The sequence below is a fragment of the Rhinolophus hipposideros genome, assembly GCF_964194185.1.
Source record: "Rhinolophus hipposideros genome assembly, chromosome: 3".
Classification (NCBI taxonomy): Eukaryota; Metazoa; Chordata; class Mammalia; order Chiroptera; family Rhinolophidae; genus Rhinolophus; species Rhinolophus hipposideros.
Genome location: NC_138049.1, coordinates 49,504,224 through 49,528,592, shown reverse-complemented (window position 1 = coordinate 49,528,592; position 24,369 = coordinate 49,504,224).

Below are 24,369 nucleotides of genomic sequence, written 5' to 3'. Positions count from 1 at the left end.
TGTTGTGAGAGAGCATCTGTTCCAGGCCTTTCTCCTTGTCTTATAGATGGCTGTCTTCTCTCTGTCTTTCATATTTTCTCCACGTGTGTGTCTCTGTGTCCAAATTTCCCAATTTTATAAGGACACCAGTCATATTGGATTAGAGCTTATACTATTGACCTCACTTTAACTTGGTTACCTCTGTAAAGACCTTATCTCCAAATAAGGTCACATTCTGAGGAAGTGAGGTTTAGAACTTCAACATATGATTTGTTTGGGGGACAGGGGACACAGTTCAACCCATAAGCTGGAATATGGAAATTTTCTTGAAGGGACCCTATTATGTACCCCACAATAGTGTCCAACTTCCCTGAGCAGCCCTCCATTACTAAAGCCCCTCCCACTTATGTGGCAGCTGATTCAGCCTCCACAGACAACTCAACTTCTCTTAACCCACTCCCTGGGCCACAGTACCTGTCACTTTTATCCTCATCTAATGACAGTTTCCTTTTGTCCAGTGGGACAATTACCATGGGTACCTAGCAGGAAACATGCACATCTGTGTTCTAACACTTGGAGTTGCCTCATCCAACTATCTACGCCTAAAATCCTCTTGTATCAATTCACAACGGACTCAGTCACCACATCACGTCAGTAGGATCCTGGTTGTGTTGCAGTGTGGTGGCAGTATAAATGGAACTTCCTTCTATCACTACTGTGGTGGAACTGCAGAGCACTAGCTAGCAATGCTATCAGTGGTGGGGTGGTACTAAAATCCATTCCTGGAATATGTAATATGCGAAATTGAGATATTTTTATTACATATATATTCCCCTATAAGGGTTTTCTTTTCATGGTTCTGTGCCTAGCTTTAATAGAATTTAAATAAAAAGTTTGAGTCTGCCCTCTAATTCTTAATTTGACTCCAAATTTTTAGTGCACTTATTGAATCCAAGGTATGAAAACAGCACAAAACACAAGGATGGAATTACCAAAAATGTAGATTTGCTTTCTAATGTAATAGGGAGAAATCTCACTAATCATCACACATCATATAAAATAATAAATGCCCTATAATAACATGTAATAATATATAATGATAAGTAATACTCAGTTTTATGGTTGTCTCCATGATTTCTAAGGTCATGGCTGGAAAACTCAAAAGGAAGTTTGAGTGTAAATTGCTTCCCTTCCTCTAGTAATATTATTAGACACACTTTGAACACAAATTTGGTGAGTTCTACAAATTAAACCACATTTTGCTCCTAATTCAAACCAAGTTAATACAAGTCTTTAAGAGCAGGAAGTGAATGGGGTAAAGGATGTGCCTGAAATCAGTTGAACTTAAGAATCACTTCATCACTGCCGTGATGACTGATATACCAATTTCTACCTGGGAGGGAGGTTCAGAAGCCTTGTCAACTATTCTCAGAGGCATCAGTGCTGCTGTGGCTGAAAAGACTCACAAAAATGCTGGGTATTCTTAAACGTCATATTCAAATAGAAGAGAAAATTTAATCATTGCCTTGTCCTAAAGTAGCTACATCACCATACCTCAATACGGGTAAAACAGTATGAGGACCCAAAGAAGTAAAATTTAAATTATTGTGGAACTGTAGTGGTTTCCAAATTAAGATATATTGTAGTTCAATGGAGTAGAATCACATAAACTCCTGAGTGGATTATTAGCTGACTAACTAAGGTCACTATATTACAAGGACCACTATACATATTCACACATATACACACAGATGCACACACTACTTTTCCAACAAAATGTCCATGAGGCATCAAAGGACTCAGAAAAGACCATTCAATGTTATAAATGATGTTGAGGGAAGCTGACTGGAGTGGATTTGAAAATATTTAGTGCTCTTTAAAAAAATGTATCGATTTCAGCATTGTGAAGAATTCTATCTGTATACTGCGTTTGTTCAATATTCAGAAGGTCATCTGTTCATGATGATATTCTTATAGTAATTTGATATAAGTTTTTGTTTTGTTTGTTTTGTCAACTCGCATTGTAAGAATCCTATTCAGCTAAATCACAGGACTCATTACTCTGAATTTTGACTTTACACAGGGTATTTTTGAATTTATAAAGAGTAAACATGTATCAAAAAAAGATATATTAAACGAATTAGAAATAACAGATTTGGAAGATAAAGCCAAAGAAGTGATATGATTAAAGTCTCTAAAATGATGAACAATAAATGTGACCATTCTGGAAAATGGAATTTATTTTCCCCCAGCCCCCTACCCCCCAAAATACTGGCTGTGTCCAAAGGAATGTTATTCACAGTTACTAACATTATATTGATCATAAGATATATTCTTAAAATATCTTTAGGTTCCCTAAAAAGAGTCGTTCTTTATTCTTATCTTTTCCTTTGTATAATTCAAGATGGCGGTTGAATATAGTTGTCCTATCCCATGCTTTCCTACTTAACCAGGCTGGTTTCACATTCCTGAGACACACCTATTTACATTCTCATTTGCCAGTTTTTCTCCAGTTATCCCAGTACCTTATAGCCCTAGAGTACTTCTTTTAAGGATGGCAATCACACAGAAGCTTAGTTTTCTCAAAATTTATTTTTTTCTCTTTGTACCATTGTCTTGTACAAAGATTAAATTCCCCCGTATTCATCCCAACTGCCTTCTACCCTTCTTGACAAACTTCTTGAAAGACTAATTTATACAGATTACACCCACCGATTCCATTTCTACCACCCTCATTCAGGCCCAAATCCACTGCCAACTGCTTTATTTCTTTAATGATCCCCTGAGACGCTATACATCAACGTGGTCAGTGACCTAATCATAAGTCTATACATAAGTGTATAAGTAGTGGCTTCCAGGATAAGATTCTTGCCTCAATTTTCAATTACAATTTTGACACTTTCCTCGTGTTCTATCCTCAGTCCTCTTTTCTACCCATTCTCAATGTTCTCATAAATTCCCATTTACATGCAATTTACTTTCAAATCTATATGCCCTATACCTGACTTTTTTCTAAATTTAGAATTATGTGTTTAGTTACATCTCAACATTTATTATGCTGCATTGTAATTGTAATTGTCTATTTACAATCTATGATGCTCAGTACATTCTAATTCCTTGAACATAGGAAACATGTCTTCCTTCCCTCCTTCTATTTTATCCCCCCTTCATCATCTAACAGAACTTCAGAGTAAGTCAGCCTGTACAGGTAAATCTTATGCAGAAGGGGACATCTGACCAAAAACTGAAAGGAAGTAATGGAATGAGGGTTATGGATATCCGGGGAAGAGCATTCCAGGAAGAGGAATAACCAGTGTAAAAGACCTGAGTTAGGAGTGTGCCCGCTGTGTTCACAGAACACAAGGAAATCAGTGTGCCTGGAGTGGAGTAGTTGAGTAAGAGATAAAGTCAGAGAGATAATGTGGACAGAAATCTTATAGGGCTGCACAAGACTTTGGATCTTTCTCTGAGTGCAAGTGGGAGCAACTGGGGGGTTTGAAGCATAGAAGTACCATAAGCTGACTTATGGTAAACTACAGAAGTTTCTGATGATGGTTTTTTTTTTTTTTTTTTTTTGAAAAAATCACTCGGATGCTACACTGAGTATAGACTATAGGGGGACAAGAATGGCAGCAAGGAGATTAGTCAGGAGGCCTTTGCAATAGTTTAGGCAAGAAATGATGGTGAATCTGACTGAGATGGTAGGAATGTTGATGAAACTACTAAATGGGCAGATTCTGATTATGTTTTGAAAATAAGAGTTAATTGGATTTTTCTGATAGAAAGAAAGGAGTCAAGAGTGAGACAAAGGTGTTTGGCCAGAGAACTCAAATGATGGGGTTTCCATTAATTTAGATGGTTTCAAGGCAGGGAATATAATGATCAGATTTGTTGTTAGGTGGACCACTATGGAGGCTGGACGGGGTTTGTTTCAAGGGAGCAAAACTGGGCTCAGGTTGTGACAAATTACCAGATTCCTCTAGTAGTCCAGGAAAGAGATACTTAGAATATGTATCAGAGCAAGGATAGCCGGGATGCAGATGATAGGATAGATTCAGGAAATATTTATGAGAGAAAACTAAAGCACTTTTATATTTATAGATAACTCTAGCAAAAAGGAATAAGGTTGAAAAATATGTTTGAAATTTTAATTGTGAAAAAGTGAAAACTGTCTACCTCAATAGAATTTGTAAATTCTATCTGCTTAAGAGATCAGTGATAAACATCCTCTTCTATAATAATAGTTAAATGTAATGCTGGCTTAGAACTACTTTACTTGCTTAGTTTTTTTTAAAGAACTTCCAACTTATATTTGCTGAAAAATTATCCCTGAAGGAAGGTGATAAAAGGAAAATTTTAATCAAAATGATAGCATTCATCATCACCAATTATTCATTGAGAATCCAAAGTATATCAAAATAGTGAATTATGAACTCCAGGGAATATAATAAAATGCACTTTACCTCTATTTTTTAAGTAAACTTTTCATTCAAGTATAATATCCATACAGGTAAGCATACAAACCTTAAGTATACACCTCAATGAATTTTCATAAAGTGAACAAACATATCCATGTAACCAGCTCTGAGGTCAAGGAACAGAACGTGACCTGTCTCCACCCCAAACCTCCCTCTTGCTCCGTTCCGGTCATTGCACCCCCAGGGTAGTCACTCTCCTGACTTCCATCCCCATGCAAGAGCTTGACCAGTTTTGAAAATTATTTAAAAGAAATAATACAAGTAGTACTCTTTGTATCTGGCTTCTTTCACTAGAATGATTTTTCTGAGTACATATTACTGTATGTACTTCAATCATTTTCATTGTATATATTTCAATGGTTTGACTATACCACAGTTCATTTATCCATTTTACTGTTGATGGATATTTAGGTTATTTCTAGCTTTTAGCTATTTTGGGTAGCATTGCTATGAAGATTATTATAGTATCTATTTATGTATATTTTATATATCTATACATCTATCTGTCTATCCATCTAAATCTGTTGGGTATATATGGAGAGCAGAATTCCTGGGTTATAGGTTATGCGTCTGTTCAACTTGAATAGATACCGCCAAACAATTTTCCAATGTGGTTGTTACATTGTCTTTATTTTTTCTATTTAAAAATTTAGAAAATGGTCTGTTCGAGAACTGATTTTGATCTTTTCAGGAAATAATTTGATCATACACCAAAAACTCTGTCATTACAAGCTGTGTATCAGAGTAAATTACAAAAGATTCTGACTATGTAAGAAAACTATTTTAGAAATTTAGTCCACACAAGACACAGTAAAGAAAATCAGAAAGTTAAGGAAAAGAATAAAGAAAATAGACCAATAATGATAATCGTTAAGTTTTTATGAGCCACTACTGGCTCCTCTCATGAAGGAGAGCAGAAGTTCCTATAGAAGAGAGATACAGCTACTTTCCCTCAAATGCCCCAGCACAGGGCTCCTTGTGTCTCAGTGGGCTAAGTGCCCACCATGAATTCAGCCAAATGCCTAGCCATTCTGAAGGCTTGAGTGGAGTCAAGTTACTCTAACTGGTATAGATATGCTTTGTTTGCTATGCCATTTAGTGCCGTATACTCAGCCCTTACCACAATATCTAGTACATAGTAGGTGCTGAATACATACTTGTCAAATGAACACATAAATTAATTGTTAATGAAAGTAACTTCTGGGAAAAATGTCTGATTGGGAAAGATGAGCTTAGAGATTTATACTACTGACTCAGTCACATCATAAAACCGTATTTGCCTCTTTGTTCTTCAGTTACACCAGTGACCTGGAATCAGCTAGGTCAACCTGCCCTTCAGGCTTTAAATGAGTTGGCTCAGACCACCATCACCTATGGCCTGGGAAACTCAATGTTTTTCCCAATCCCTCTTTAGAATCTTGGAGGAATCTCTATTTTTGCTCATCATGGTTTCGTACTCTCAAATCTATTGGATAAATCATCTTGTGAATCATCATGCCTTATTCTGTGTGCTCTTTTTCCTATGTTGTGTGGGCTTCCACTGAACATCAGTCTGATTCTATCTTCAAAGTACCACCAGTGCTGGGAAGTATGTACAGCGAATTTTTACTAAGGCTTGAAATAGTGCAGGGAGCTTACCTCACTGAACCACAGACAAGTTAAAACTGACTAGTAGACAACTTTGTTTTAAAAAGTCTCAGACGTACCGGCACCAGGAATCTCACTACTTACTATTTCTCAGTAGACACTTTCCTCCATGAGTTCCAGCCTCCTGATTAATTGCTCAGACTTCCCTTCCTTGACCCATGTTCTCTCGGTCTCCTCTTTCAAATGGCAAATGCAAAGAAATTTGATTTTCTGAATTGATCTATTGTAAGACTCTCTCCAACCTTCCATTCTTTCCACCCTAGAGTCTACCCGTCATAAAATGGCCACAGTAATCTTCTTAAAATGCAAATCTGATATGTCACTCTCCTGCCCTAAACCCTCCAAAAGCATCCCTTTACACTTAGATTAAAACACAAACTCCTTGCCAATGTGACCAAGTCTTACATGCTTTGGCCCCTGTTTACATCTCATTTCATTGCCTTCCACTCTACTTCTTGCTCACAATACTCCACTTGCCCTGGCATGCTTGTTATTCCTTAAATACGTTAAGTTCATTCTACTTTAGGGCTTTTATCCTTGATGTTTCCCTTTGTTTAGATCTGTACAGTTCTGTCTCTCTTTCATCATTTAGGACCTGCTCAAATGTCACCTCCTCAAAAAAGCCTACACCAAATTACCTATATGAAAATTGCAACCCCCTCCCCTCATTTTCTCCATTGCTCTTACCACCATCTGCAATCATGCTATTTATTTAAAGATCTATCTGTTTATTGTGTGTCTCCCCCCACTAGAATCCAAGTGCCATGAGGGTAGAGAATTTCCTACCTTCTTTATTTGTGTATCTCAGAGCCTAAAAATGTAGCAACAGAACCTGGTACGCATGAGCATTCTGCACATATTTGTTGAAAGAAAAATATGAAAAGAAAATCTTTATGTCACTCTCTCCTTACTGAGCTTGTAGCTTCAACTTCTACATTTGAAGAGGTCAATCAATGTAATTGGCTAACAAAAATAAACCCAAAGAACAAAGGTGGAGACATTATGCTTCCTGATTTCAGACTATATTACAGAGCTACAGCAAATAAGATAGTATGGTGTTGGCACAAAAACAGACACACTTCAAATATATGGTGATGGAAGGAGAACTGACTCTGGGTGGTGAACACACAATGGGATTTATAGATGATGTAATACAGAATTGTACACATGAAATCTATGTAATTTCACTAACAATTGTCACCCCAATAAATTTAAAAAAAACAAACAAACCAGACACACATATCAATAGAACAGAATAAAGAGCCCATAAATAAATCTATGCATATATGGTCAACTAATTTACCACAAAAAAGCCAAGAACATACAATGGGGACAGGACAGTCTCTTTAATAAATGCTATTGGAGTAACTAGATGACCACATGCAAAATAATGAAACTAAACCACTATTATACACCATAAACAAAAATTAACTCAAAATGAATGAAAGACTTGAACATAAGACCTGAAACTATAAAACTCTTAGAATAAAACATAGGCAGTAAGCTGCTTGACATTGGCCTTGGCAATGACTTTTTCAGAGTTGAGACCAAAAGCAAAGGCAACAAGACAGAAATAAATAAGGAGGACCACAGCAAACTAAAAAGCTTCCGCACAGCAAAGGATACCATTAACAAAATGAAAAGGCACTTATAGTAGGGGAAAAAATATTTTCAAACCATATACCTGATAAAGGGTTAATATCCAAAATATGTAAAGAACTCATATAACTCAATAACAAAAAATCACAATATTTCAAAAGTTGTGGGATACAACTAACATAGATCTTAAAGATAAATTTAAAGAATTAGCTGCTAATATTAGAAAAGAACAAAGATTTCAAGTAGATGATCTAAGTGTCTACATTAAGAAACTAGAAAAAAGAAGAGTAAGTGAAGCACCAAATAAACAAAAGAAAAGAAATAACAAAGATCAGGGCAATAAAGAAATCAGAGAAAAGAATGCAAACTCACATGCAAATTAAACCTGGGCTTTGCGTTTCACTGGGCACATTCAACTTTTTTAAAACTTTCAATTAGTTGTCACTGTTCATAAATTGGAATATGCATTTTTTTAAAAAAGAAAAGAAATCAGTAACAGAATACAGTAAAACAATAGAAAAAAATCAATGAAAACAAAAGCTGGTTCTTTGAATTTATTAATAAAATTAATAAAACTCTAGCTCACATATTAGTAAGCTATGGCCAATGTGACAAGTCCAGCCTGTCACCTGATTTTGTATAGTGTGCAAGTTACAAATAGTTTTTATATTTTTAAAAGATGTTGAAGAAGAAGAAGAGGAGGAAGAGAAAGCCTAAAATTACCATCTCACATCTTAGAGAAAAAAGTTTGCCAACCTCTGATCTAGCCAGACAAATTAAGAAATAAAGAGAGAAGACACAAATTACCAATGTCAGGAATGAAAGAGAAGATATTACTACAAATTTTACAGACACTAAATAGATAATTGGGAATATTATGAACATCTTAGACCAATAAATTCAACAATTCAAAATAAATTTTAAAATTTCGTAAAAGACACAAACTAGTAAAGCTCACTCAAAATAAATAAATCAGCTGAATTTGTAGCTAAGAGCATCTTTCCATGAAGAAAACTTCATGCCCAGATTCAATAGTTAATTCTACTAAACATTTAAGGAAGAAATAATACTAATTCTTTATAAACTCCCAGAAAACAGAAGACGATGGAATCCCTTCCAACTCACTCATCAGGCCAGCATTACCCTGATCCAATATAGAATTGGAACAAGACCTGTTATCAGTAATTTTTTTACTCATACACAACCTTTGGAAAGCTAACTCTCTCTAAGATTCATTTTCCTTTCTTGTAAAATTGAAGTAATAATGTACCATTGCAAAATGATTATGGTGCTTAGAGGTATACTATGTATAGGTTAGTGTAGCCCCTTAACAAGTAATAGTCGACTGTACATTTTTGCACTCTTAGTGAAGTAGAGTATACTCTATTATAATAAATGTAGAGAATGTGGGTAAAGAGTTTTGTTCACATCAGTATTTCTTAGCACTTTTAATATATAATATTCATTTTTTTAATCTCCAGGAAGGGAACTATGTATGAATTATTTTTCACATTTCTTTTTAACCAGGAAATTATTTCTCCATGCTACACAAATTGCAAGATTCTGCATTTTTAAAAAGCGTAAGCTTTTACTAAATTTTTGTCCAACAATTTCTAGCCTGCTCCTCTTGAGCATTTAAATGATTAGAGGTCATAGCTAAGGACATGGGCTTCAAAGTCAAATCCAAGGGTTCAAATTCCTGCTGCATCACTTCCTAGCCATGTAAGCTGGGCCCACTATATCTCAGTTTTCTCATCTATAAAATGGAGATAGTACCCTAATGTAAAGGGTTATTGTAAGGATTAAATGAGTTCATAAATGTTAAGTATTGGGCACAATGCCTAGGCCATCATAAGCACTCAATAATTGTTAGTTATCATCTAGTTTGGGGGTTTTGAGTTAAGAAGGCTGCAGTTCAAAGTACACACAAAGAGAAATTGAACTGATTAGTGCTGCTTAAATAAGCAATGACTCTTCCCCTGAACACTTGGGTACCTGCTTGCTAAGCCCCTCCCACTTGGTGCATGCTCAAGGTATGCCTGAGCAGGACACTCAGAATATTCACAACTACCCCATGCATGAATAAGATATTTCATGCCCTTGGGGCTATACCATTACCTTCTGGACAGGATGTGACCTCCGTGATCTCTATGATGACATGATATTATTGGATAGAGTTTATTTCCAGCTAACTGGAAAGAGTTCAGAGGAGGGCAACCAGGATAATAAAAGGTTTGGAAATGAAACCCTATGAGAGCAGATGAAAAACCTGGGCATGTTCAGTCTAGAGAACAGACAGAGCAGCAACACAGGTGTACCATGTCAGGGAAAAGACAGATTCATTATTCTCAATTAGGAATGAGGTTCCCACAGATGACATGGGGTTCAGATTTGCCCAGAGACATTTTGGAGAACATGAATACACTTCACAGTGAAGTATAAAATAATACAGGAGATGCCTAGGCTGACTATTAAATAGCTTTCAAGAAGAATGTTTAGTACCACAGCAATTGATCAAATGGTTTCTTGGAGTAAATCAAAGATTAAAAAAAAATCAACCACACAAGAATGGAAAAGATTGATCAGACGTAACAGGTAGGTTTCTTTGGTTGTAAACAATACCAAATCTGCCCAAATTTTTGCAGAAGAGGATTTTAATAGAAGGACAATGAAAGAGCCAAAGCACCAAGTTTGAAGGAAGACAGTAATAAAGGCAGCTCTAGAGGTCAAGGCAGCAGGAATCAATGGATAATATCTTCATAGTGTCAATTAACTCAAGATTCAAAGTTCCAGAAAGAGTCTGATCGCCTTAGCTCTAACCACACGAACACCCCTGGCTTGGAAGAGGACTGAGAACTTTGATAATTACACCAACAAAGAGATAAGAAAACCAACATGTTGTTACCAAAAGAAGGAAAAATGAATGCTAGGTAGAAATACAAACAAGCCCACTCCACCCTTCGGCTTCATACTAAAGGTAATAACTATCATTTATTGAGTACTTAATGTAAAATGTGAGAATGACGAGGCTCAGAGGGCTTTAAGGAACTTGTCTAAGGTCATGGAGTTAATAATTGGTGAGAAAAGACTTGGAGCCATGGTTCACTGAATTCAAAGCTCAGTTTCTTAATTAATATATCATACTGCTTCCTGCGTATCTTTTTCATAATCTGCTGTCACTGCCACTCCTTAAAGCAGTTTTAGCTCCAGTCACCCACAAATAAGACATAGATCAGAAAAGAGTTTCCATGATCATCTTTCCCTCCAAGGTGCGGCGATCCAACATAAGACTGAAAGCTCATGTTCCTCCTCACCATATCATGACCATACAGGACCCAGATTTAGAGGACCTGGGGATTGGGGAGGAGACAATATAGGGATCTAAATGCCCTTGCAATGGGCAAGGTTCAGTTTTGAAAGTTTTGGAAAAAAGAATGACTGAGAACAACCCTTCTAGCATCAGAATCTCCTTATCCTCCTACGAATCATGAAGAACGATTTGAAACACCACACCTAACTATTACGCAGATGGATAATTTAAAAAGGAGCAATGTGAGGTGATGTCTCTATATATAACGTCCTGTGCAACCCAACTATATCTCTCTTGTAAGACCATGCCCTTCTCTGCTTCTTTGTAGCCGCTGCAAATAATAGGCATTTAATTATGTGGATAAAAGGAAATATTATGAGGATAAGGGTGATGACTTTGACTTTAGTAGTTTTAGATCTAGGGTAAACTTTCCATTTTCATCACCTATAATCTTAAAAATTTAGATTTTTATAGAACCAAATTAGAGTTCTGAAAAGTATAAATAAAAAAATGGAGCCAGGAAATATTACAGTGTCATTGAACCTCAGCATTGGGAGGACTGGGAAAAGGAAAAACCATCCAATCGAGTTTAATGATTAGATCATAGATTTTGTGATTAATCAGACCTGGGCTCAAATCCTAGTTCAGCTACATGGTAGCTATATGACCTTTTGCAAACAACCTTCTAAACTTCAGTTCCTTCAACAGCAAATACAAAGCCTATCGAATTTATAAAAAAGATTAAATGAGAGTATGAATGTACGGCCCATGGCTTGATCCTTCCTCCTAGGAAGCCTCAGCAAATATTAGTCATTTAAATACTTTGATACATGTCTTTTTATTCCCAATGCAACTGTGTGTTGGAGGCTAGGACTGGGTTGGGCTTCTTTTTAAAGTTACTGAACAATTAGAGGTACTAGGCAAAAATGTTTGTACATACGAGTTTGACAATTAAGTTCATGAACTTGTTGCAATGATGTGGCTAACCTTTTTTGATATCAAAGGAATTATTCATTATGAATTTGTAACAACTGGACAAACAGCTAACAAAGTTTACTATTTGGAAGTGCTGAAAATGCTGTATGAGAATGTTTGAACTTCTCACCAACAATTCATGGCTCTTGCATCACAACAACGCACCAGCTCACATGGCACTGACTGTGAGGGAGTTTTTAGCCAGTAAACAAATAACTGTATTGGAACACCCTCTCTACTCACCTGATCTGGCCCCAACGACTTCTTTCTTTACCCAAAGATAAAGGAAATATTGAAAGGAAGACATTTCGATGACATTCAGGACATCAAGGGTAATACGACAACAGTTCTGATGGCCATTCCAGAAAAAGAGTTCCAAAATTGCTTGAAGGGTGGACTAGACGCTGGTGTGGGTACCTAGCTTCCCAAGGGGAGTACTTCAAAGATGAACATAGTGATATTCAGCAATGAGGGATGTAGCACTTTTTCTAGGATGAGTTCACGAACTTAGTTGTCTGACCTCATAATATCATAATTTCTGAAAAGACTTCACAGCTAATAGAGTTTATATCAGTCATTTTACACCAAGATATACTTATTGTTACCATTAAAAATGATTTCCTAATAATTTTTCACTTTTTATATTTGAGTAATTTTATTGCAATGTAATTCAGTAAGCTTTTGTTGATCATCTTCTCTGGGCCAAGCACTACACTGGGAACTGGAAATACACAGTTCTGAAACACAGTCTTGCCTTTAACTGCTTGGAGCCCAGAAATAACAACAAACTGCAAACATCAGGGAAAAAAATGTCAAAAAATAAGAAATAAAGTTATCCTATAAAATATGTCATAATATATAACATATATGCTAAATTCCAGAAGGAAATAAAGCAAATGGACAAAAAGCTAACATAAAAACCTACAGAACTTTGACCTGAACCATGGGAGATTTAGAATTTAGATTCTTAGATTTTAAATGTTGATAAAGTATGAGGCAAAATTAATGAAATGATGTATGTGGGTCAACATTTTGAATTTCAAAGGGAAAGAAAAATCCCACAAACCTAATGTAGAGAAATAAACAAAAGCAGTTTCCTAGGAAAGGAAAATGCTCCAGTTATTGTCTTCATCACTTACAGTAAGTCCCCAAATTCTGTGCTCATTCTTGTTTCTATGGTTTAAAAACAACAGAGCCTATTCTTGGGCAGAAAGAATAAAGAAAAACTAGAAATCATTTATCCTGTCTGATATTTTTTTATTGAAAATATACACCAGCTGACCGAGAGATTAATAAAAAGAATAAATTCAAAAAATACTTATTAAACTCAATGCAAATGTCAGGGTTAAACATTGAAAGAGAGTATAGTGTAAAGAATTATTAGAACATAAAAATAAGAGCAGGGAGAAAGAGGAAATAGAAGAATGCTGAATTTTTATTTTATTCAGGGACATGAATAGTTTTACATAAACAGTCTTAAAAAGATATAAAATATTAATACAGGATAAGTTATATCTCAAACCATTAAAAGAAAAGTGGATTACTCAACTTCTGGTTAAGATTACCAGCTAGCTACGTGGGAAAATATAAAGTTATATTAGTATAACATACAAGGTACCACAATGAATCCCAGATGGATTAAAGATTGCAATGCAAAAAAATAAAATCATAATTATACTAGAATAAAATATAAGCTACAATATAGTTTTAGTAGAGAAAAATTTGCAATGTGTGACATTAAAGACAAAAATGTAAATGAAAAGACTGATACGTAAATACAATTATAAAAATCTTTTTTTTCTGTACTTAAAAGAAACAGTATATACAAAATTGAAAGACAATAAAGTAGGGGAAAATATTTGCAGTGTAAATGCCAGAGGTTAATAGATTTAATATATAGAAATCTTATAAATCAGTAAGAAAATGACAAATATCTTTGTTAAACACACACACACACACACACACACACACACACACAAACACATACATGGTATACTCAAGCAATTGACAAAAAGAAGAAATACAAATGCTTAGTAAATACAGAAAAAAAATTTCCAATCTGATAATATTTAAAAGCAAGGTAAATAAAAGGATGTGGACATGTTCAAAGTGAAAACAATAAATGAAGAAATTTTAATGGTGTTTATTCAAAAATGCAGGACGAAAACCAGATACTCAACAAATATGTGCTCAGTGTTTTTCTCCACCACGTTTTATTTCTCAATGTCATTTCTGAAAATAAATATCAGTTTGACACTATGGAGGAACATTAAGATCAGAATATTGCTTCATTATTTTATTCTACTATTGATAGTTGCTTTTGTTCTTTGCTTGGTTTTCCTTAACAAGCAAAACCCACCACTTCACATACCTTACATTGTGATTCACTATAACTCCGTTGTAACTGAAACTATAGACACTTAAAAGTCAATATAATTAGAAAATTAGTTTGTGTATATAAGTTACATCATTACAATTACTGCCCTGACTTGACCAGTTTAGGGCAAACTAAATTGTGCTATATGTCTGTGTGTTCCTTTTAAAAAAAACTTTTTTATTTGGTAAAGACAACTCAAAATACTTAGCAAATATTTGTATTTCCCTTTTCACAAAGAAGAAAAAAAATGTCCATTCTCCATTCCATCCCACCCCAAGCCATAATTTGCATAATTTGAAGAAATTTACTATCTCCAGTTTGGATTAATCTCTAGCCAGACGAATTAATTCCTCCCTTGAAGGATTCCAGCCCAGCCTTGGCTCCTGACTGAAGGACACTGGGAAGGCAGAATCAGAACCAACATTCACCTTGTGAAACAGATGTACTTTGAACGAGGCTCAGCATGGCCTAATTCCTTGAATCACTTGCAAGTAATTAGACTTCTCTGAGAATCCCGTAAACCTAAAATCATCTAAATCTAGAGTACGCGAGACCCATTTATTTCTAGATTCAATCCTCAGAGGACTGGATGGACTCAGAATGCCTTTAGAAAACGAAAGAGCTGAATTGAAGATCACTGGATCCATTAGCTTTGGAATCAGCAGGGATGAAAGTCAGGGAAAACACAGGCTCAGTGGAAGGCCGGTAAAATTTTATGATAACAAACCCATGCATCTGACAAATCATTTCATGAGAGGGTAATTTTATGATCATGGATATATTGCTGGAAATAATGTTCACAGTCTTATGGACCTGGAGAGAAAAGGAAACCAATGCTGGAAATAAATGAAAATTAGGGAAACAGACTTGACGGGAAAGGGAAATTTCACCTTCAGACAGTTCTCCCATTTTATTTTTCCTAATGCCAGCCCCCAAATCCTTTATTTTGGTGTGTGTATGCACTGTTCTGTTTTGGAAGATTGTTTGGGATTATTATTATCATTATTATTGTTATTATTATTCTTTTTTTATGGGGATGGTTAGAATGTTTGATATGGGAAAGGGAAAAGAAAGTTGAAAAATTCTTACTACTTAATGGAAGGAATAAGGTCTGTTAATTCTATGTTGTAATAAGTTTTTCAGTCTTGTTTCCCAGTGCCAATTGCCACAAATTAGTTAACTTTATTATACGGACTAGCAGGCTTAAGGAGGGAGACTAATAAAGATATTTGTTGAGTTTATTATGGAGAAAATGCTTCAATTACTTTCCAAAAAGCACTGCTATCATAGACTGTCAGGTCATTTAAACATCTTTACTATATAGAATGTTTTCTTTTAAATCAATATATTGTCATGGAACTTTAGCTATTTGAAAAACCATAGATTTATCAATGAACAATATAAGAATGTGAAACTTGTGACTTGTTATCCAGAAGAAGTAATTAAAGCAATGTCTTCAAATGTATTGAAATAATAAGGTTAGTTTCAATAGAATTAAGGAAAATGTACTGATCAACAATTTATAAGCATTTTTAAGTTTTTAATTACTTGAAACTATATATAGCTAAGAAATAATTTCAAGACCGCAGCTAATTTTATTAAATATTTATTCATTCTTATAAAACATCTTCTATATGTGATATCACACACACACACACACACACACACACACACACACCAACTCTAATGGCTGCTGTTGGGAATTCAGGAATGTAGAAAACAATTCCTGTAAGTCATTTACTAAATAGTTGGGTCAATTTTCTGATTTCTTTTCATTTTGGTCTATTATTTGTTCTTTTTTGAGTAGAAATCACATTGCCCAGGAATCACAGTTCACTTCCAAGGCAACCATTTCAGTGATGAAAAATGATTAACAGTGATAGATCAATCATTCCCAGGAGAATTTTCTCATAGTCTCTCATGGGGCTATTTCTCTAATCTGAGATGACAAACCCAATTGTAGTGGACCACATCTACCCATTGGCTTTACTCAACGGTTATAATCCTTTTGACACAATAATTATTATTAATTTGACATGTTTTGATCTTTGGGGTACTAAGGCAATAAGGCAGTGGCAACTGAACATAAAGCCCCACTGCTTTCATTAAAGAAATCAAGGATAACAGTGTACTTTACTAGGTACACTATTTCACTTGTAGAAAGGGAGAATTTCCATTTTCTATGGGACTTTTGAGGCACTTTTCTTGTGAGTTAGCCACTAGAGGGCATCATGATGCTTTACACTTAAAAAATACTTTGAATATTGATTACTCTTGAATTGATTACTTGCAAAAGATTGTTCTTCGTGCTCACAATTCTCATTTAAATGGATAAAAATGGAATTGTAAAAAAATAAACTCATTTGTCTTCTATTAAATCTGCATTAAGAATATTTGACAGACAAAGGAACAAGACAAACAAATAAACAAAAACTCATAGACACAAACAACAATTTAATGGTTACCAGAGGGTAAGGGGGAAGGAGGAATGGTAGAAGAGGGTAAATGAGATCAAATATATGGTGATGGAAGGAGAACTGCCTCTGGGTGGTGAACACACAATGTGATATATAGATGATGTATTTACAGAATTGTACACTTGAAACATGTAATTTTACTAACTGTTGTCACCTCAATAAATTTAATTTTTAGAAAAAGAACATTTGGCAGAGTTGGAGACAGAGACTAAAACCCCATGTTACCAAATCCACTGGATCACACAACAAGAGGATTCATCTCATAAAAGAGTGGATATAGTCAACAGAAAATGGGACACTTCAACATGATTCTTAAAAGTAAGTAAATGTCTTAGAAATTCACTCCCTATTCCATTATTTTTTCATCATAACCATTACAAGCCAAGAACCGACATCCAACTAATTGCCACTATGGAGATAGCCATGTTCAAAGTTCAACCTGCATTTCTCATAAAATGTGACAGGGTGACTGCTACTTCTTGATATAAGACCTCTGTATATCAGCCAATGGTTCATCTCTAACCTGCCAAATTGGAAGAAATTGTTGGGAGTTTTTATTATAAAAGCTGGGCCTGGATTCAGTTACTATCTTGTTTCTTTGACTTTTTCACAAGTGTTTTATAAAAACATTTGACAAAAGATGGCCAGGCCATGTTACCTTTTGTGATGCATGAATAGCCTTAACTTAAATATGGACTACAACAAATTATTCTACCTAACATATAATTATTTCTCAAGAAATTTGGATTAATATTGGTTTAACTATGTTTTATTTGTTTGTTTCTTTAATTAATAAGCTTTATAGTTTAGAGCAGTTTTAGGTTCACAGCAAAACTGAGAGGAAAGTCCAACCAGTTCCCATATACTCCCATCCCTATACATGTACAACTTCTCCTACTAGTGACATCTGCAGCAGAGTCGTACCTTTGTTACAGTCAATGAACCTACACTGACATCATTATTGCCCAAAGTCCATAGTTTAAATCATAGTCCACTCTTTGGGTTTGACAAATGTAAAATGACATGTATCCATCATTGTAGTATCATACAGAATAGTTTCACTGCTCTAAAAATCCTTTGTGCGCTGCTGATTTATCTGTTCCCTATAACTCCTAACCCCTAACTCCTGGCAATCACTGATCTTTTTATTGTCACCATAGTTTTGTCTTTTCTAGAATGTCACATATTTGAAATCATACTTTTCACATTGGCTCCTTTCACTTGGTAATATGAATTTAAGTGTCTTCCATGACTTGTCATGGCTTGACAGCTCATTCCTTTTTAGTGCTGAATAATATTCCATTGTCTGGACGTACCAGTTTATTTATCCACTCATCTACTAAAGGATAATCTTGGTGGCTTCCAAGTTTGGGCAATTATGAATAAAGCTGCTATAAACATTTGTATGCAGTTTTTTTGTGTGTTGACATAAGTGTTCAATTCATGTGGGTATTTTGTTTTGTTTTTAGCCAGTCTGAGTTCTTTGAGCAGTACTCCTTAGAATAGCTGATATTTGGCCATTTTGGTTTTGTTGACTCATAGAAAACTATCTGATATCAGACCTAGAAGGGAATTTGGTTGCCTTATCCAACCACTCATTCTATACCTTAGGAAAGTGAGGCACACACATGTGAACAAGTTATTATTCTACTCTTTTTAAAAGTCAAATATTCCTGGGTTCTGTTTTTTGTTTGTTTTGCCTTGAGATGTTTTTAAATGTAGCCACATTAGTTTTTGAATGATTAGTAAGTTTTAAAGATCTCTTGCCCATTGGGCTCATTCTCAAATTTTACCATTAGGGTTTTCAGAAAAAAAACACACAAACCCATAAACATGAAAAAACACAGTGAACACGTTTTTAAATACAAAGCTTGGAATATGAATGGACATGGAGAAAAAATAGTTTTAACAGTCAGAGTTTTGTTTAAAAGCTTGTCCCAAATGGATGGTTTTCCTTCAGTGCTGCTGAATAACGCATCATGCTCACTGCCCAACTGGCCACCAGCCTCTTCCTGCCCAAACAACCCTCAAAGCAGGATAGTGGTCCCCAATCTGGAAAATCAGCCACATTCATGTAATTGAATGCTAAATGAGACCTCTTATTGTCTCCCTTTCAGCTCAGAGTCCTAGGTAACAACTACTCAAAAATAGTTGAAGAGAGATGTGAAACCATGTCTGCAGAGCTTGCCAAGGAAGTGGCCATTGCCTCAGCTCAAAATCTCAGATCAAAAGAGATGTAAGGGTTTCTTTGAAGGGCACTGTTGGAGGAGAGGATGGTGTTTTCCTCAATTCAAGGTACATGAAGAGGGCCTCCACAAGAACCATTTGTAGAGAGTGTGGGTCTTGTCAGGAAAGGATACTGACTTTTACACCACTCACACACCTCCTATTAATACTTCCCTACACCCTCTCTAAACAGAGATCCAGAACAGAGCCTGGTTGGCTACAGAGTCCTTGGGAAATCTTGGCCTGCAATTCCTGGAATGTGGAGACTCATGTCTAATTCTTACTTGGAAGAGTCTAAAGAATAGAAAAAGTATGTGTGGGTGTCCCATTAGTTGCAGAAGCTGGGCTGGCATGGCAAAAAATCAGCCAGAGGAGCATTCCCTGCTCTAGAAATGGTCATGTTGGAGGTCATCTGAGGAGGAGGGCAGTGGTCTCATCAAGAACCTACCTGTGTCAGTCAGTGCAGGTGCTTGCTCAGAAAGAACAAGCCTAGAATGATTCACAGAATAACACGGAACTGACCCAGGAGGGGAGCTGGTACCTGTGAGACCACCATTTGAGCTAGAAGTGAAAGCCACAGCCACCACTACTTCTCTGCATACAGAAACATGGAGATAAACACAGGAACACTGGTGCAGGAAAGACAGCTTCATGTTCCCACTACCTTGCTTGTGAGAAACCAGTCCCTCAACCCTCAGGAAGGTGATCCCACCTCATTCCTGCCTTCCAAATCTCCTGGTGAGTGAATCCAATGGACAGAAACAAATTCACATAATAGAAACTCACCTGCAAGGAAGTCTGAGAAATATAGTTTTCATCTGTCCAACCCCTCCTACCAAAAGCAATTTAAGAGGAATTCGAGTCGGCCTATCCAGACTACTCAATGCAGCACCCCATGAGAGAAAGGACCCATAATTGGCCTCTTGCTGCAGAGAACCTTGTTGCCAGATTACAACAGCGATGGCCAAGTAAAACACTTTGTCCCTTCTACCTCACCTCATCTCCCACCTCTGGAGCCTGAAGAAGTAGTAGAATATAGCTGGGAGTGATAGACAAGGTGAAGAAATACTACGGAGGCCATGTCCATTTCTTGCACTGCAGGGTTCTGAGACTGGGTTGTGCCTACCTGATGTGGAAAGGGAAAAGCTTTGAACTGATATGAAATCAGAGTTTTGATATTAGACAAAGTTGAAATTTTTAATTGCTGAAACCATGACTGGTCATTAATATCAGAAGGTGGAGGTGATATTTCGTATGTTTCCTAACTAGGATAGCATGGATATTGACAAACCAGCATGCACACTAATCATAAGTAATTGGGGTTCTCCCTGTGGCTGTGTTATTTCTGTACTACTAGATCCCAGTGATTTTTAGATGCTCATGAACAATGGGTCACTTTGCAAAACTAGTGTATACTGTAGTATCATTTGTCCAAGTTGATTCTATTCTCTGACTAACGTGATGCATCTGCCATTTATATTGTGGGGGGTCCATGTACAGAGAGAGTGTCACGATGACTAATGTCTACTTGTTGGTGTTTTCCAATCATTGCTATTGTAGGGTATGAAGGGAGGGGACAACATTCATTTGTTAAGGATGGCTGAAAGCACCTGGTTTTGATATAGTTTTCAAATAAATCTTCCAAAATTAGCTTTTAGAAAAGTTTTAAAAATAATTCTGTTTAGCTCTGTCCTCCTTCTGCACATATAGCCTTACCCCCACCAAAGAACATTTCTTCTCATTATAAAAAGTTAAGCCTATATTTTTTGGTTCTTATTTTGTCTAAAGCTGTCCTCTGTTTTGAATCACAAAACCAAAGACTTAGTTGCTTTTTTTGTCATTATATTGGCTCTCTTCCAAATTCTGACCCCACTTTTTAGTTTCTTTATTTGATCAAGCAGAATGGGTATACTAGCAAGCACTTCCTATTAGATAGAATATCCTAAAAGAAACGAAGGGGAAAAAGAACAATATTCAGGAAGACAAATGAGATAATAACCATAATTATCCTCAAATTGATTCAAATTATGATTCTGATACAGAGGTTATTTAAAGAAAGAAAAGAAATCCATTCTAATTCTTATTCAATATAACCCTGGGTTTTTCCAGATTTAGATTGAACGTACACATGAGCTTGCATTCAGCAAACACAATGCATGTGGTGGCTCCAAACATCATGGTCATCTCCACTAGTTCATGAACAAGTATGTCCCATCACAGGGTTTATTCGGCCTTAATTCTTGTGCTGTGCTTATCATCAGAACAGACAAACTTCTATTGTTCATTTCTTACTGAGCAGGAATGAAAGACTCAGGTGTGGAGGCCAAGAAAGAGATTTCCCTCTCTGAAACAGTGAGGTTGTTGCCTGAAGCAAGATGTTTGAAATGTGCCATATAAAACTCTTTCTGTTCCCAAATAGGCTTCATATGCCAGTGAAGATAGAAGTGGAGGACTGTTAAAATTAAAGACAGTTTTGCCTTTCAACACAACAGATGAGGAGTTGACTCATCCCAGCCACCCTAACCAGTCTCTCTCCCTCTCTCCCCACAGAAAACCTGGCTTTGAGATGGATTTTCCATGGTGAGAGTTAATAAAACAGTGCCCAGGAAAAACAATTCACCATGACTTCTCTGGTCCCACAGATAGATAGGTGGACTCGAGGTAAGATGTGAGAACTCTAAGATGAGAATAGCAAATAGACCAAATCCAACTGGGATGAGTCCCACAGATCAAGGCCATAGCATTGCGACAGTTAGAGTTAAGACCCATGATGCCTCTATGGGTGATCTGCAGTCTGAGTGTTGCCCAGACCCTACGTCTCCCGGGGCAATGCCCAGAAACTGGGCCTTTAGTGCGTGCAGTGTTGTTTGTGAGAGCTCTGCCCACAAAGCCATCAGATGGTAACAATTTTCAGTCACTTCCAACATGAGATGGGTTTGAACTTTAATATGAAACCTAATTATGACTGCAAACACTTTGTTAAGCAAACAAACTTCAAACCCCTTTTTGAAAAACAACTCTGCTCTGGTCATTTCGTATTGTACAAAGGCTTTAAAAATAAAACTGTGTGGCGAACTAGGGAACTAGGAATGAAAAAAAACACACACAAAAAAACTAAACAGAATTAAATGGCTTTACCGTAATCACCACCTGAGTATTGAGTATTTGAATGTTTTCTTTCAAATAAAATCCTAGAAAATGTAGCATCCTATGTTCTATTTCTACTCTTTAACCATTCATGTTCTACCCCAGAATTACAGATAATATTTTTAAATAAGATAGAGAAATAGACCTTTTTGTTTGTTCCCAAATTTTCCTTTGCATACTAACCTGTTTTCTGTTTCTAAAATATTCAAGTCTTTGAGGTTTCTTCTCTCCCTCTCCACCCTCCCACACACTTTTTGGATTTTCTCAGAGTAACTTTTCTTTTCACCTATCTTAGTCATTTTTCAAGAACTGGTATCATTAAGTAACAAATAATAATCCATGGATATCCCCTTTTCAGTATGAAACCAGTGAACCTGGTAGACTTACAGTGTGAGGGGATGGTGGGAGTGGGTGCACACTGAAGTAAGTCACCTGAGGAGACTGCCACCCGCGCACTTCCAGGTTCTACAAACATCTGTGTTCCTCCCTGCCTTTATGCCATGATCTCCCCAAAGTTAATTTCCCTGCTGTCTTCTCAATTTACCTGTAGTGTTTGACAAACTTCTTGAGTGTTTTTCCTTCATTTTACTTCAGAGAGAGTTTGGAGCAGAGAGAATAGATCTCTGATTTCTATCTATATCATTCAATAAGATTAAGAATGAAAAGATAACTGTAGGTGCAGACTGCAGAGCTCTGAGTTCTCCCTATAAAAGGGAAAAATTAGTAAGAATAATAAACTTCAGAAGAAACTCTAACACTGCCCCCAATTGAGAATCACCTAATGTAATATCTAAAATCCAACTTCTGTCAACACTCCATCTCTCCCTGGTTTTCATTTCCAAAAAAGAAATTGCTTCAATCCTTTGTGAAAGTGGAAGAAGGTTGAAGCCAAAATATTGTCGATAATCAAACACATGAGAAGACCAGTCTCTCCTAGGAAAGTCTGTCTGCTTAACGTATCAAATTCCAACTCCAAGTTTGTGGCAAATGCTTTTTGTTATCTACTAAACAGCGAATCTGCCCGTCCACCATTCCCCCATCCCCCCACCTTCACTTTTCCTCTAGCAGTGAGATGTAAAGGATGCCGGGAGCTCAGAGAAAGTGTTCTTCCTTGATAAGAAGAGACACACAAGAGGAAACAAACTCTTGGATGCTTCTGGATCTTGCTGTCTGTATTTGAGGGTTAGAATAATGGCAGTTGTCTTGGGACCATGAAAGAATTCAGCTAAAAGACAAGCCAACTTGTTAAGAAGAGAGATGGAGAGAACTTGGGACCTTGATGACATCACTTAAACACTAAATTAAACAAGTCCGGAACCATCAAACTCTCAAATACCTTGTTATGTGAGATATAAATGTTCCTTATTGTTTAGGTCACTTTTAGTTGAGTATTCTTTATTTACAACCGAAAGCATTCTGATGTTGAAGGTTGGATTAAAACCTTGAGAGCAGAGAAACATGCAAAAATATTTCCCTGTAAACTCAGTTGGCAAACATTCTGATTTTAAGTTTTGAGTGCCAAGTGCTTTGCTATCTGGAAAGTAATCACCAAATGCCACTGTGCACAAACTTTGATAGTATGTCTTCATTCTGGCCAATCTGTGGACCTTTTTTTTTTTTGTAATCCTTCTATCTTGGACTAGTTAAAAACAAATATAGAAACTTTTAAAAATATATACTAAAACCATCATTTTATTAGCCCTTATAACAATAGCAATTTTGGGACTGTTAACCATAACTTGGAAATATTTCTCCTCTTTCATTCACCATCTACATTTTCTTTCCAACAAATCAACAGAGAAACAACAAAAGCCAAATTTCTGCTGTGACTGTGATGAAAATGAAGTCGCTTATTCCCTATATCAAAGGAAGGCCCCAGTATGGTTTTTCACGTCAACAACATGGCAACATAAGAACGCCAATAAGCTCGCTGTCACTTCTTAAGCTTTTAAAGGAATTAAACAGTCAGTTTCAAGCACAGTTTTACAACCAAACTGAGACAAGCCCCACATTTTGGCTGTTTTCAGCTTTTTTAATCAAAGCTGAAGCTTTTTGTTCTCAGCCTGCTGCTCCTTCAGTCAATAGGGAAGATGTTCCCTAATAGGCTCTCCGCCCATTTCAGGAGGCGGCCTGAGGAAAAGGGTGCCTTGGTCT